The 11774-nt window shown below is 46.2% G+C and overlaps 1 pseudogene; it reads right to left on the bottom strand.

The window, feature by feature from the left end:
* Positions 1-2343: 2343 nt before the first annotated feature.
* Positions 2344-4144, bottom strand: LOC124035430 (annotated as a pseudogene).
* Between the last annotated feature and the right edge of the window lie 7630 nt (positions 4145-11774).

Here is an 11774-nt window from a genome sequence, read left to right as displayed (position 1 = left end):
TTGTTGACTGATGCACATTCAAATGTAATAAAATATCAACACTGCAGAGCTCTCCCTGTCCTCTGAAATGTGGATATCTGGAAATGTGCATGTACACCCTGGCCCATCTACTGTCGCTAACCCCAATTCTAACTTGTGCTCTGATTTCTGCTTCACAGATTTCTGGTCTTGTAAAAGCCAGGTTTTTCTGCACGTTAACACTAGAAGCGTATTACCTAAAATGTATCAATTGAAAAAGTGGGATCACAGCTTCAATCCAGATGTGTTGGTCCCTTACTGAGACGTGGTTAAGAACGTGTTCTGAGTACTGATGTTAACCTTTTTGATCTTCCAAAGGTGATGGAGTGGAAATCTTTATCAAGGAACACATTCAGTGCTCATTTGTCTCTACCAAGTCTTTCCCCAAACAATTTGATTTGCTGGTTTTAAGCATTCTGCTTTCAGATAACTCTTTGTTTACTGTTACTGGGTGTTATCATCCTCCATCAGCACCAGCCTGTACCCTACTTGCCCTAAACTCTCTCCTGGCCCCTTAGACTAAGTCTGAATGTGTCCTACTAAGTGACCTAAACTGGGACATGTTTAAATCACCTGACCAAGTCTTAAAACAATGGGACTCCTTCAATTTCTCTTAGATTATTAACAATCCCACAAGGTATGACTCCAAACACACAGAAAAGGCTACTCTCCTTGACGTTATCCTCACAAACAATCCTGTTAGGTGTCAGTCTGGGGTTTTCTGTAATTACCTTAATTATCACTGTTTTATAGCCTGTGTTTGTAATGGTTGCTCAGTTAATTGACCTGTCCTGATTTGTCATAGACGTTTGCTAAAAAAATTTCAATGAGCAAGCCTTCCTTCATGACCTGGCCCCTTTAAATTGGTATAGAGTCAGCTTGATCCCCTCTTTCGAAGATGCTTGGACCTAAACAAGCACACTGTTACGATGAGTGAAGGGGGGGGGGGCAAGAGCGGATTCAGAAGAGGAAGCCGGGATGAATGCACGAAAAGGTTTATTGATCACAGAGAAATGTGGAGTGCAGAACCGGGGTAGCTCAGATGAGGTACAAAAACCAGAAGTGTAGACTGAGGTTGGAGTTGGCTGAGTAGAGCAGAGGAACAGGTCCTGAGGGGAATCCAAGGTAAAGGTGGTGAGTGATATCCAGAGCAAAGTGGTTGGTGGTGAGATGTGGAACAGGAGAGAGGAGCCAGAGACAGAGCGGTACTGAGCAGAGATTACAATCTGAACAACTTGTCAATAATCAAATGACTGGCTTTCTTGATGTCTATAGTGTTATCTATGGTATGCAATCTGGTTTCTGCTCAGGTTATGTATGTGTCACTGCAACCTTAAAGGTCCTAAATAATGTCACCAATGCCCTTGATTCTAATTAATGTTGTGCTGCTATTTCTATTGACTTGGCCAAAGCTTTTGATAGGGTAGACCATTCCATTCTAAGGAGTATGTGTGTCTCCGAGGGGTCTTTGGCCTGGTTTGCTAACTACCTCTCTCAAAGAGTGCAGTGTATAAAGTCGGAACATCTGCTGTCTCAGCCACTGCCTGTCACCAAGGGAATACGCCAAAGCTCGGTCCTAGACCTCAAGCTCTTCTCAATTTACCTTAACAACATAGCTCAGGCAGATGGAAGCTCTCATCCATTTATATGCATATGATAGTCTTATACTCAGCTGGCCTCTCCCCAGATGTTGTGTTAAACACTCTACAACAAAGCTTTCTTAGTGTCCAACAAGCTTTCTCTGTCCTTAACCTAGTTCTGAACACCTCCAAAACAAAGGTAATGTGGTTCAGTAAGAACAATGCACCTCTCCCAACCGGTGTGATTACTAGCGCTGAGGGTTTAGAGTTTGAGGTAGTCACCTCATACAAGAAAAAACAAATAATAGCAATTTTCTATCATCCACTCAACTGAAATATTTTTAAAAGAGTAGTGAACCTAATTGAACCTACTGAAAACCTAACAAATATATTCCAATATGATCAGATAAATAAAGCAATATGATCTGTCAGTAATATTTTCAACAGACACAAAAGACAAATTTCCTTTATATAAAAATCATAACATGAACATTAAATTTATTCAAGGCACCATCAGTAGCCTATATTTTAGCAAAAGTGGGATTTACTTCAAAGAAAAAAACAATAATAGCAATTTTCTATCATCCACTCAAATTGAAATACAATAAAATGCAAAAATCTATTAATCAAAAACAACACTTTGTTTAAGGAGAAGTAACATGCATGAAAACAAATATTAAACTTTAACTTTTAAACTTGAACTGAGTAAAAACTCTAAATATGTGATTGCACAGTAATGCTTGTTTGAGGTTGAGGGTGATACTTGGTGGTGTCCCATCTTTTCCACAAGTTCATCAATGTTCTAGGCTCTGAGCTGAGGAAATCCTCAGAATTGAGTGGAGGTGTTCAGCAGTAAGTCGACTTCTGTGTGATGTTTTGTTCAAGTTCATCAAAGAAAACAGTTGTTCACACAGGTATGTGCTGCCAAACATAGACAACGTTTGAGCAGCCTGGATGCGCAGCTGGGGCATTGTGTCGGGGAGGAAACGGGCGAACTCCGCAGCACCCACTGCCGCATATTTTGCCCTCAGTGCATCATTGCATTGGAGGTCAATCAACTCCATTTGGAGGTTTGGTGGTGAGCTTTCCACGTCAACAGCAAATGGGTTACCGAGCAGTTCCAACCTGCTTTTTGTGCTTCAAAGTCAGCAAATCGGCGTCGAAAGTCAGCGGCAAGCATACCTATTTTATCAGCCAACTGTGCGCTCGGGAACGCACTGGTAGAGAGCTTCTCTTTCATGGTCTGGCAGCTGGGAAAGTGGCTCAAATTTTCTTTCCGCATCTGCGTCTCCCACAGAGTCAGTTTGGTTTTAAATGCCTTCACTGTACTGTACATATCAGAGATGATCCCGACCCTGCAGCTGCAAGTTCATTGCATTCAGATGACTCGTAATGTCACACAGAAAAGCCATTTCACACAGAAACATTTCGTCTCGGAGTTGTGTTGTGTCTTTCCCTTTGCTGTCCAAGAACAGACAAATCTCCTCACGAAGCTCGAAACATCTTTGAAGCACCTTTCCCTGGCTTAGCCATCGCACCTCTGTGTGATAAGGCAAATCACCATGCTCCGTTTCTAACTCCGTCAGAAATGCCTTGAACTGGCGGTGATTCAAACCTTTGGCTCTGATAAAGTTAACTGTGCGTGATGATGATGCTCATTACATGCTCCATTTTCAAGGCTTTACCGCACAACGCTTCCTGGTGTATGATACAATGATAAGCTGTCAGCTCACCTGTCGCGTTTTCCTCTTGCATCTTTTCCCGTATCTTCGTCACCAGTCCGCTCCTGTGTCCACACATCGCAGGTGCTCCGTCGGTTGTCAAACCCACGAGTTTTTCCCAAGGCAGCTCCATCTCATTTACACATCTTGACACCTCTTCATACAAATCATGCCCCGTAGTTGTGCCATGCATAGGACGTAAAGCCAAAAACTCCTCTGTCACGCTTAGGCTGGAGTCCACTCCGCGGATGAAAATTGACAACTGGGCAATGTCAGAAATGTCGGTGCTCTCATCCACAGCCAAGGAATATGCAATGAAATCTTTTCCCTTTTTCACAAGCTGCTCTTTTAGATTGATGGACAACTGGTCTACTCTCTCGGCAATGGTGTTTCTGCTCAGACTCACATTTAAAAAGAGTTGCCTTTTTTCTGGGCAAACTTCGTCACAAACTTTAATCATGCAGTTTTTGATGAAATCCCCCTCCGTAAATGGCCGGGCTGATTTAGCGATCTCTTCTGCCAAAATAAAACTGGCCTTGACAGCAGCCTGGCCTTGTGATTTGGCTTTTTGAACAGAGCCTGTCGAGATTTGAGGCCTCGTTTTAATTCCTCTGCCTTTTGTAGCCTTTGTTCCATGTCCATATTCTTGTTTTTGTCCGCGTGTTTCGTTTCATAATGTCGTCTCAGATTATACTCTTTCAGTACCGCCACACTTTCTCCACACAGAAGACACACAGGTTTTCCAGCTACCTCCGTGAACAAATACTCCGACTCCCACCTTGTTTGAAACCCCCGGTTCTCAGTGTCCACCTTCCGTTTTGCCATTTTTGATGGGTATCTGAAAGTTAATTTTACTGTGATGCTGACAACTGCTGTGCCAATAAATATTGAAATGAAGCAGCCTACTGCTCGGTGCGTCACCGTTGCATTGTGGGAAATGTAGTATTGGTGCGTGTAAAAGATCTGCGGGCTGCCGGCTTGCTGCGGTCTGCGGGCCGGTTCTAATAACAAATCAAGATCATCCCAGGGGCCGTAAAAAACCTTCTCGCGGGCCGGATGTGGCGGCCCGCGGGCCTTGACTCTGACATATGTGGGCTAGATGGTACACTGTCCTTCTCTCAGCATATATCCAAGCTGCATGCTAAGGTTACATCTAGACTTGGTTTATTCTATCCTAATCGCTCCTGTTTCATATCAGCTGCCAAACTAACTCTGATTCAGATGACCATCCTACCCATGCTAGATTATGGAGATGTAATTTATAGATTGGACGGTAACGGTGCTCTCGAGCGGCAAGATGTCCTTTACAATTCGGCCATTAGATTGTCCACCAATGCTCCTTATAGGACACATCACTGCACTCTATACTCCTCTGTAAATTGGCCATGTCTGAATACCTGACGAAAGACCTACTGGTTGATGCTTGTTTATAAAAACTCTCTTAGGCCTCACTCCCCACTATCTGAGCTAACTACTGCAACCCTCATTCTCCACATACAGTACCTGTTCTGCCAGTCACATTCGGTTAAAGGTCCCCAAAGCACACACATCCCTGGGTCGCTCCTCTTTTCAGTTCGCTGCAGCGAGCGAATGGAATGAGCTGCAAAAAACACAAACTGGACAGTTTAATCTCCATCTCAACATTCCAAGACTCAATCATGGACACTTATTGACACTTGTGGCTGCCTCACTTGATGTATTGTTGTCTCTACCTTTTTGCCCGTGGCGCTGTTGTCTTTGCCTAACAATGTTTGTACCACGTTTGTGCTGCTACCATGTTATGTTGCTGCCATGTTGTGTCGCTACTGTGTTGTTGTCATGTTGCGTTGCTGCCATACTGTGTTGTTCTCTTAGGGCTCTCTTTATGTAGTGTTTTGGTTTTGTCTCTTTTTTTTTTTCAAATTATTCATATGCCATTTCTCTCCTGGGTGTATGTTTTGTCCTACTTGCATTTTGGCAAATGTTTGAAAATTTTCATTCTGTCATTCATTCTGAGCACCTTGGGTTGTCAAAAGTGCGCGCAACTGGTTAACTGAAGTTAGGTGCTGGATAGCAGAGATGAGTGAACAGGCACACTGTAAAGTGTCTGTGTGTAGCTGGTGAGATGAGTCAGGCGCAGGACAGCAGATATGAGTAATGAAAGCAATTTTACTCAAAATATATCACAATACGCGTCGTATAAATACAAGGCCACAAATATAGACCGCAATTCAATAAACAATTACTCACAAACAAACATGGGGGAACAGAGGGTTAAATAATGAACAAGTAATTGGGGGATTGAAACCAGGTGTGTAAGACAAAGACAAAACAAATGGAAAATGAAAAGTGGATCAGCGATGGCTAGAAGGCCGGTGACGTCGACCGCCGAACACCGCCCGAACAAGGAGAGGGACCGATTTCCGTGGAAGTCGTGACACACACTTTATTTGGAAGAAGGAAAACAGTCGGACGCAACTGCGTAACGACACTCCCGCCAAAGGCAAAAGCGAATAGCGCACTCGTCACACAAATAATGTACAGCATACAATACCACGGGTTCCAAACAAGACCCAGTGAAAAACCAGCATGAAGAGTCACACATGACACGTAACGAACAATTACACACACAGATATGGGGGGAACAGAGGATAATATACACGTAGAGTGATGAGGGGATTAAAACAGGTGTGCGGAAAAACAAGACAAAACAAATGGAAAATTAAAGGTGGAGTGACGATGGCTAGAAGACTGGCGATGTCGACCGCTGAGTGTCGCCCGAACAAGGAGAGGAGCCGACTTTGGCGGGAGTCGTGACAGTTCCCCCTCCCTGACGCACCTCAGACTCCTGGAGCGGGCCAGCCACCACCGGCCTGAGGAGAGACACATGGAATGAGGGGTTAATACGGTAATCGGGGGGAAGCTGTAACCTGTAACTAAGCTCGTTCACTCTCCTCATGACTTTAAATGGCCCCACAAACCGCGGACCCAGCTCCCTGCAGGGCAGGTGGAGGGGCAGGTTTCGGGTCGAGAGCCAGACCCGGTCGGGGCCTCACTGGGGTGACGGTCTGCGCTGGTTTTCTGGCGCAGCATGGCCTGAACCTGTCGTCCACCGCAGGAGCCTCGGTCTGACTCTGATGCCAAGACGCCAGAACCGGCTGGTACCCCGTACACACTGGAAGGGGGAGAGGTTAGTGGAGGAGTGGCGGAGCGAGTTCTGATCCATCTTGGCCCAGAGCATGAACGCCGCCTACTCCCCGGGCCGGTCCTGGCAATAAGACCGCAATTTGCCCTCATCCTGGTTCACTCTCTTCCACCTGCCCATTACTCTCAGGATGAAACCCAGAGGTAAGGCTGATCGAAGCCCCCAGACGTTCCATGAATGCCTTCCAGACCCTCGAAGTGAACTGGGGACCTCGATCAGACACTATATCCTCAGGTACCCCGTAGTGCCGGAAGACGTGCGTAAACAAGGCCTCCGCAGTCTGTAGGGCCATAGGGAGACCAGGCAGAGGGAAGAGACGGCAGGACTTAGAGAACCAATCCACAAAGACCAGGATCATCGTGTTTCCCTGTGCGGGGGGAGATCGGTAAGAAATTCCACCAACAGGTGCGACTAAGGCCATTGTGGAACGGGTAAGGGGTGTAGATTCCCTCTGGGCAGGTGCCTAGGAGCCTTACACTGGGCGCACACCGAGCAGGAGGAGACATAAACCCTCATATCCTTGGCCAAGGTAGGCCACCAGTACTTCCCACTCAAACATCGCACCGTCCGACCGATCCTATCAATATACACCACTACACCCTGCACATGCAGGTCCCTGAAAATCTTGTCTACAAGGGCTAGGAAGACTGGTGGAGCATTCATCACCCCATACGGCATGACGAGGTATTCTAAATGGCCTGAGGTAGTACTGAAAGCTGTCTTCCACTCGTCTCCCTCCCAGATACGCACCAGGTTATAAGCGCTCCTGAGATCTAGTTTGGTAAAGAAGCGCACCCCGTGCATTGACTCAATCGCTGTGGCTATGAGAGGTAGCGGATAACTGTACCTCACAGTGATCTGGTTTAGACCTCGATAGTCAGTACACGGGCGCAGACCTCTTCTTCACAAAAAAGAATACACCCCCTTTCCTTGCATGTATTTCCATAATTTGCCCCTCAGAAAAACAATTCTGACACTGTATATGCAGTGGTCGTGTATTCATGGATGCCAAAGGAAGCAAGGCTTCCCCAAATATTTGACCAATAAAAATGATTAAATAATACATTTTTCATCTTACTTTGTTATCACAATTTTCTGTAAATTCGCATGTGGCAGAATCTCACTGGAGAAATCAAACTAGCGAGGGAAACAGCGCCCCTCTGTCTCAGTATGTGCAGCCCATGCATCTGATGCTGTATGGACTAAAAGAGTATAACATGTTGCCTTGCGCCATAGCATTTGTTTGATTGACGCCAGGAAGCATTTGGCCTCCCTTGATAAAAAAATATGAAATAATTAGCCAATCAGCGTTGCACTGAGCTCAACTGTGGGTTGTCCTGGTGCAGAAAAACGCCCTCCAAGGAAGGCCAGCTTGGAATTGTCTTCAAACCAATCCAATCACTTCCTAAGCAAAACATAATTTTCAGAAAACGTGTCTGCTTCAGGTCTGCTTGTGTTGATGTCCTGCATTAGCTAGATTGCTAAATTGGCCATTTCCTAAGCCATGGATGGAGATGGGGATTTAGACTTGTGGTTTTGCATAAAGGGCAATGATGATTCTGATCTAACCATAAATTAATGTTGTGCCACTGGCCTGAGACGATTGAAGTTCAATATGTAGGCTAGATGTAACCTAGTAGGCTCACATTAAACCTCTACAGGATCAATGTCCCCCCCTACGGGATGGTTGAGCTAACGTAGGCTGATGTGATTAGCATGAGGCTGTAAGTAACAAGAACAATTCCCAGGACATAGACATATCTGATAAGGGAAGAAAGCTTAAATTATTGTTCATCTAACTGCACTGTCCAATTTACAGTAGCTATTATAGTGAAATAAATACCATGCTATTGTTTGAGGAGAGTGCACAGCTATGAACTTGAATGTGTATTAATAAACCAATTAGGCACATTTGGGCAGTCCTGATAAAACATTTTGAACAGAAATGCAATGGTTCATTGAATCAGCCTAAACCTTTGCACATACACTGCTCCCATCTAGTGGCCGAAATTCTGCCTAACCTGGAATAATACATTGTGATCTTTCTCTTGCATTTCAAAAATAAAAACGCATGTTTTTTTCTTTGTATGATCTTTTACCAGATCTAATGTGTTATATTCTCCTACATTAATTTCACATTTCACCTAGTATCAAAGTGTTTCCTTTCAAAAGGTATCAAGAATATGCATATCCTTGCTTCAGGTCCTGAGTTACAGGCAGTTAGATTTGGGTATGTCATTTTAGGCTAAAAAAAATTTAAAACGGTCCGATCCTTAAGAGGTTGTTTAACTAGCTAGGTAACTTCACTGGTTCATCGTTGCCCATGCAAGGAATTTAGGCTAGCAATTATTTTAGCTATAGGCTATGACAACAAAAACGAAAAGTGTACCATGTGACAGAGCCATAGATCGTTTCACCAGCATGAAATAGAGGAAGATGGCATAGGCATTCAACTAGTCTACAAGTAGGGTGAGTCAACATTGTTTGTTTTACTTACACACACGCACACACACACACACACACACACACACACACACACACACACACACACACACACACACACACACACACACACACACACACACACACACACACACACACACACACACACACACACACACACACACACACACACACACACACACACACACACATATACAGAAATCAGTTCTAGGGGTAGCCACATGAAATTTAGCAACATTGATTGGACTAAATGTTTTTTGGTATCTTTACGTTTGTTTTCAGTGTATTAAACTAAGCATATACAGTATAGCCTTGTTGCTTTGATGTTTAAATGTTAAAGTTTAAATGGTGCTGCAATAGCGGAGGCAGTGCTCCTGTTGTCTTTGTGCTAACTTGCTGTAAATCCATGGTTCTAAATCAGTTGAAAACATTTCACTTGCTTGTCCATGCTGCAGATGATATAACTGTTTGTTACAGTGCCTTGCGAAAGTATTCGGCCCCCTTGAACTTTGCGACCTTTTGCCACATTTCAGGCTTCAAACATAAAGATATAAAACTGTATTTTTTTGTGAAGAATAAACAACAAGTGGGACACAATCATGAAGTGGAACAACATTTATTGGATATTTCAAACTTTTTTAACAAATCAAAAATCCTACTCGGATGGTATCGCGCCGTCCCAACCTTCGCTCTCTCTCCCCCGCTACTCTCTCCTCTTCCATCCTATCATCTCTTCCCTCTGCTCAAACCTTCTCCAACCTATCTCCTGATTCTGCCTCCTCAACCCTCCTCTCCTCCCTTTCTGCATCCTTTGACTCTCTATGTCCCCTATCTTCCAGGCCGGCTCGGTCCTCCCCTCCCGCTCCGTGGCTTGACGACTCATTGCGAGCTCACAGAACAGGGCTCCGGGCAGCCGAGCGGAAATGGAGGAAAACTCGCCTCCCTGCGGACCTGGCATCCTTTCACTCCCTTCTCTCTACATTTTCCTCCTCTGTCTCTGCTGCTAAAGCCACTTTCTACCACTCTAAATTCCAAGCATCTGCCTCTAACCCTAGGAAGCTCTTTGCCACCTTCTCCTCCCTCCTGAATCCTCCTCCCCCCCCCCCTCCTCCCTCTCTGCAGATGACTTCGTCAACCATTTTGAAAAGAAGGTCGACGACATCCGATCCTTGTTTGCTAAGTCTAACGACACCGCTGGTTCTGCTCACACTGCCCTACCCTGTGCTCTGACCTCTTTCTCCCCTCTCTCTCCAGATGAAATCTTGCGTCTTGTAACGGCCGGCCGCCCAACAACCTGCCCGCTCGACCCTATCCCCTCCTCTCTTCTCCAAACCATTTCCGGAGACCTTCTCCCTTACCTCACCTCGCTCATCAACTTATCCCTGACCGCTGGCTACGTCCCTTCCGTCTTCAAGAGAGCGAGAGTTGCACCCCTTCTGAAAAAACCTACACTCGATCCCTCCGATGTCAACAACTACAGACCAGTATCCCTTCTTTCTTTTCTCTCCAAAACTCTTGAACGTGCCGTCCTTGGTCAGCTCTCCCGCTATCTCTCTCAGAATGACCTTCTTGATCCAAATCAGTCAGGTTTCAAGACTAGTCATTCAACTGAGACTGCTCTTCTCTGTATCATGGAGGCGCTCCGCACGCTAAAGCTAACTCTCTCTCCTCTGCTCTCATCCTTCTAGACCTATCGGCTGCCTTCGATACTGTGAACCATCAGATCGTCCTCTCCACCCTCTCCGAGTTGGGCATCTCCGGCGCGGCCCACGCTTGATTGCGTCCTACCTGACAGGTCGCTCCTACCAGGTGGCGTGGCGAGAATCTGTCTCCTCACCACGCGCTCTCACCACTGGTGTCCCCCAGGGCTCTGTTCTAGGCCCTCTCCTATTCTCGCTATACACCAAGTCACTTGGCTCTGTCATAACCTCACATGGTCTCTCCTATCATTGCTATGCAGACGACACACAATTAATCTTCTCCTTTCCCCCTTCTGATGACCAGGTGGCGAATCGCATCTCTGCATGTCTGGCAGACATATTAGTGTGGATGACGGATCACCACCTCAAGCTGAACTTCGGCAAGACGGAGCTGCTCTTCCTCCCGGGGAAGGACTGCCCGTTCCATGATCTCGCCATCACGGTTGACAACTCCATTGTGTCCTCCCAGAGCGCTAAGAACCTTGGCGTGATCCTGGACAACACCCTGTCGTTCTCAACTAACATCAAGGCGGTGGCCCGTTCCTGTAGGTTCATGCTCTACAACATCCGCAGAGTACGACCCTGCCTCACACAGGAAGCGGCGCAGGTCCTAATCCAGGCACTTGTCATCTCCCGTCTGGATTACTGCAACTCGCTGTTGGCTGGGCTCCCTGCCTGTGCCATTAAACCCCTACAACTCATCCAGAACGCCGCAGCCCGTCTAGTGTTCAACCTTCCCAAGTTCTCTCACGTCACCCCGCTCCTCCGCTCTCTCCACTGGCTTCCAGTTGAAGCTCGCATCCGCTACAAGACCATGGTGCTTGCCTACGGAGCTGTGAGGGGAACGGCACCTCAGTACCTCCAGGCTCTGATCAGGCCCTACACCCAAATAAGGGCACTGCGTTCATCCACCTCTGGCCTGCTCGCCTCCCTACCACTGAGGAAGTACAGTTCCCGCTCAGCCCAGTCAAAACTGTTCGCTGCTCTGGCTCCCCAATGGTGGAACAAACTCCCTCACGACGCCAGGACAGCGGAGTCAATCACCACCTTCCGGAGACACCTGAAACCCCACCTCTTTAAGGAATACCTAGGATAGGATAAAGTAATC

This window comes from Oncorhynchus gorbuscha, linkage group LG05 (assembly GCF_021184085.1).
Source record: "Oncorhynchus gorbuscha isolate QuinsamMale2020 ecotype Even-year linkage group LG05, OgorEven_v1.0, whole genome shotgun sequence".
Classification (NCBI taxonomy): Eukaryota; Metazoa; Chordata; class Actinopteri; order Salmoniformes; family Salmonidae; genus Oncorhynchus; species Oncorhynchus gorbuscha.
This window is presented reverse-complemented; position numbering and strand designations above follow the sequence as displayed.